The sequence below is a fragment of the Bos indicus x Bos taurus genome, chromosome 11 (assembly GCF_003369695.1).
Source record: "Bos indicus x Bos taurus breed Angus x Brahman F1 hybrid chromosome 11, Bos_hybrid_MaternalHap_v2.0, whole genome shotgun sequence".
Classification (NCBI taxonomy): Eukaryota; Metazoa; Chordata; class Mammalia; order Artiodactyla; family Bovidae; genus Bos; species Bos indicus x Bos taurus.
In genome coordinates, this window is record NC_040086.1 from 21,751,677 (window position 1) to 21,756,333 (window position 4,657).

A 4,657-nucleotide genomic window follows, 5' to 3' on the forward strand; every position below is an offset into this window, starting at 1 on the left:
AATTAGTAATATTAACTGTAGTTACAACACTATGCATTATATACCCATGACTTACTTATTTTATAACTGGAAGTTTGTACCTTTTGACCTCCCTCACCCATTTTGTGCCCCCTCACCACCACCCATCTGTTCTCTGTATCTATTTATGAGCTCAAGTTTAAAACTGCACTTTTATTTAAATGTATAACAGAGCAGAAGATTTTGTTAACCTCTCTGAGACGTATATTTGGGATGTCTGGCCACTGGGGACCTTCTCATCCTCTACAGGCTTCACCAGAAACAAAGAACAGAGGAGGAAATACACAGCTTCTTGAGTGCTAGCGGTGAAAGGCCAGAGTTCTGACAGTAAATGTTATATTCTGTTTAATCCCAGCTTTAGCAGAGGTAGTTGCTAGACATTTAAAATGGATGATTTTATTTTACAAATGGGAGGATAGAATAAAAAATTGAAAAAGAATAGAGTCAAGAATTCCAGACTATTTGCTAGGTGCCCAGGAAACCACCGCAAATTCACGGAGGTTCTGTGGTGTAGGTTAAATGTCGAGGGTGATGCTTGACATCTGTTGGCCCCAGGTGGACTACTTGGTCAAGGTTGTTCAGGGTTTCAACATTAGATTGTGCTGCACTCCTTTCAAAGATATCTTTGGGTTTTCAGCAGCTGTTATAAAATGAGACTAGTAAGTAAAAATCTGTGTGAACATGAGGTGAATGAGTGGTGGTGTCTAAACAGCTTCCAAGGTTTGAGAAGATGTTCAATGCCCAGTTGTCATACATATCTTTTTATAAATAAATGTGGTTAAGAATAAAATTAAAATATTTTTTTCTTTCAATTTATGGGTATTATTTTTTTTCAAATAGCTAAGTTGTTGGGATCTTCCTATTGGATAAATGAGATTTATAGTGTTTTTTTTGGCCCAGGATCTCTGTGAAAAAAATTACTGAGACAGTAAGAAGCCATGAATTGGAAAAGTTTGGGAACCTCAGGATTAGAACAATACAAATTGTCTCAATGGGTGAAGATGGATTTTAATGACTTAGGCTCAATGGTGAGTATAGAAAAGTAATTCTATTTTTTTTCCCTAGACTATCCAGGGAACTGCTCATAGTAGTTCCCCTGTGGAAACAGGAACATTCTTAGTCTGAAGGTTTTTTATTAATGTAACTATTTGGTAGACTATTAAAAGTTGTCTTGTACAAGGATTCTCAAACTATCTTTCAATCTGTCATAGACTATGTGATAACTTGTGGTAACTTGGCTGGGCCAGGGAGCCCAGATATTTGTTATTCTAGATGTTTCAGCAAAGGTAATTTTTTAGATGAGATTGACAACTAAATCAGTAGTTGAGTAAAGCAGAATGTCTCTATAATATGGGTGGGCCTTATCCAATCAGTTGAAGGTCTTAACAGAACAAAGACTGAACTCCCCTGAGCAAGAAGGAATTCTGTATATATAAACACACACACACACACACACACACACACACACCTTCTGTTGGTTCTGTTTCTCTGGAGAACTCTAATACAGATTGATACTTTTAAAAAATGCAATAAAAGTAAACTTCTAGGAAATCAATCATATGCTTAAATATTGTAAAAATGTTAAATTGTTATACAACCTTCTAAATGCTTAACTTCAGTTGCCATATTTAGTTTGTCTGATTAATAATAATAGTCTGTTTTGTAAATAAGTTCATTTGTATCAGTTTTAGATACCACATATAGTGATATCATGTGATATTTGTCTTTCTTCCTCTGACTTACTTCACTTAGTATAATAATTTCTAGGTCCATCTATGTTCTGAAGATGATGTTATTTTAATCTTTTTTACAGCTGAGTATTATTCCACTGTACATAAATATACATCTTTATCCATTCACCTGTAGATGGACATTTAGATTGCTTCCATGTCTTGGCTATTGTAAACAGTGCTACAACAAACATTAAGATGCATGTATCTTTTTGAATTATGACCTTCTCCAGATATATGCCCAAGAGTGGGATTGCTGGATCATATGGTAACTCTATTTTTTATTTTTTAAGGAACCTTCATATTGTTCTCCATAGTGGCTATACCAGTTTACATTCCCACCAACAGTGTAGGAAGGTTCCTTTTCTTCACACCCTCTTCAACATTTATTATTCATACTTTTTGATGATGACCATCCTGACCAGTGTGAGGTTATATTTTATTGTAGTTTTGATCTGCATTTCTCTAATAATTAGCAATGTTGAGGATCATTTCATGTGCCTGTTAGCCATCTGTTTGTCTTTGGAGAAATGTCTATTTAGGTCTTCTGCCCATTTTTGATTGGGTTGCTTATTTCGTTGATATTGAGGAGGAGAGGAATAAATTAGTAACAGATACACACTGTGCTGCTGCTACTGCTGCTAAGTCGCTTCAGTCGTATCCGACTCTGTGCGACCCCATAGACGGCAGCCCATCAGGCTCCACCATCCCTGGGATTCTCCAGGCAAGAACACTGGAGCGGGTTGCCATTTCCTTCTCCAATGCATGAAAGTGAAAAGTGAAAGTGAAGTCACTCAGTCGTGTCCGACTCTTAGCGACCCCATGGACTGCAGCCCACCAGGCTCCTCCGTCCATGGGATTTTCCAGGCAAGAGTACTGGAGTTGGGTACATATCTATATATAAAACAGATAAATAACAAGGCCCTACTGTATAGCACAGGGAATGATATTCAATATTTTATTATAACCTATAATGGAAAAATAATCTGAAAAAATATATATTCTTATATATGTATATAATAAGGGTTTCTCAGGTGGCTCAGTGGTAAAGAATTTGCCTGCCAATTCAGGAGATGCAGGAGATCAGGGTTTAATTCCTGGGTTGGGAAGATTCCCTGGAGGAGGAAATGGCAAACCACTCCAGTACTCTTGCCTGAAAAATTCCATGGACAGAGGAACCTGGCAGGCTACAGTCCATGAGCTCACAGTTTGACACAATTTAGTGACTGAGCACACACACATATATAATACTTATTATATATATTCTTTTGTATATATAATATATATATATATAAAACTGAATTACTTTGTTGTATACCTGAAACTAACACAACACTGTAAATCAACTATACTTTAGTTTAAAAAAAAGTAAAGAAAAAAAAGTGGATGTTAAAAACTGTACTTTATAAATAAGTTGCATTTTGTAAGTAAAATCTTCATGGAAATAAAAGAAACTGCTGGCAGAAAAGACCCCATGGATGGGTGACTCAAAGCCCCCCTCTCAAAAAAAAAAGAATTTGTGGGACACACTTTCTGTAGCATTGATCTCATAAAAATGTTAATATATCCAGGTGTGTGTGTATGTGCTTGGTTGCTCATCATGTCTGACTGAGCAGCCCCGTGGACGGTAGCCTGCCAGTTTCCTCTGTCCATGGAATTTTCCAGGCAAGAATACTGGAGCAGGTTCCCATTTCCTTCTCTGGGGATCTTCCTGACCCAGGCATTGAACCGGCATCTTTTGTATCTCCTGCATCAGCAGGTGGATTCTTTACCACTAGTGCCACCTGGGAAGCCCATATATACCCACACACGCACACATGTATTTATTTACTTTTTATTTTGAACTAATTTTAAATTTACTGAAAAGTTGTAGAACTGGTACAGAGCTTTGCTGTATATACCCGAGTTTCCCAATTTTAACATCTCTACAACCAAGTACAATTTTCCAAATGAAGACATGAACACTGGTACCAAACTATTAACTAAACTTCAGAGCTTAAGTTTCACCAGATATATATTTAAATAGTGAAGTCACTACTCTAGGATGTACAACTTTAGCACGTACTGGGTCAGAAGATTTTTGCAGAATGGGTTGAAACTGATGCTTTGCTTGCGGATCAGCCAGCTGAGAATAGAACAGTTTGACAGCAACTGTGGATTGTTCTATAGAAGAACATACAAACCACAAACCTCAGTAAAAAACATCACATATATTGATAGAGCCAATACCATAGTTCTTAAGCTTAACTGTCATTACTGCCAGAAATAACAAATACTTTTGTATTTAGAGATGTTCAGTTCAGTTCAGTCGCTCACTCACGTCTGACTCTTTGCAACGCCATAAACTGCTGCACGCCAGGCCTCCCTGTCCATCACCAACTCCCGGAGTCCACCCAAACCCATGTCCATTGAGTTGGTGATGCCATCCAACCATCTCATCCTCTGTCGTCCCCTTCTCCTCCTGCCCTCAATCTTTCCCAGCATCAGGGTCTTTTCAAATGAGTCAGCTCTCTGCATCAAGTGGCCAAAGTATTGGAGTTTCAGCTTCAATATCAGTCCCTCCAATGAACACCCAGGACTGATCTCCTTCAGAATGGACTGGTTGGATCTCCTTGCAGTCCAAAGGACTCTCAAGAGTCTTCTCCAACACCACAGTTCAAAAGCATCAATTCTTTGGCGCTCAGCTTTCTTCACAGTCCAACTCTCACATCCATACATGACCACAGGAAAAACCATAGCCTTGACTAGACGGACCTTTGTTGGCAAAGTAATGTCTCTGCTTTTTAGAGAGGTTAGTCACTTAATAACAAAATGCTTAAATGTGAATCTGAAATGGTGTGCATTTTTTGCCAAGTGATTGTTTTCTATCTCTTCTGTAAAGTCTTTTATGACCTTTCATAGGTAGAACC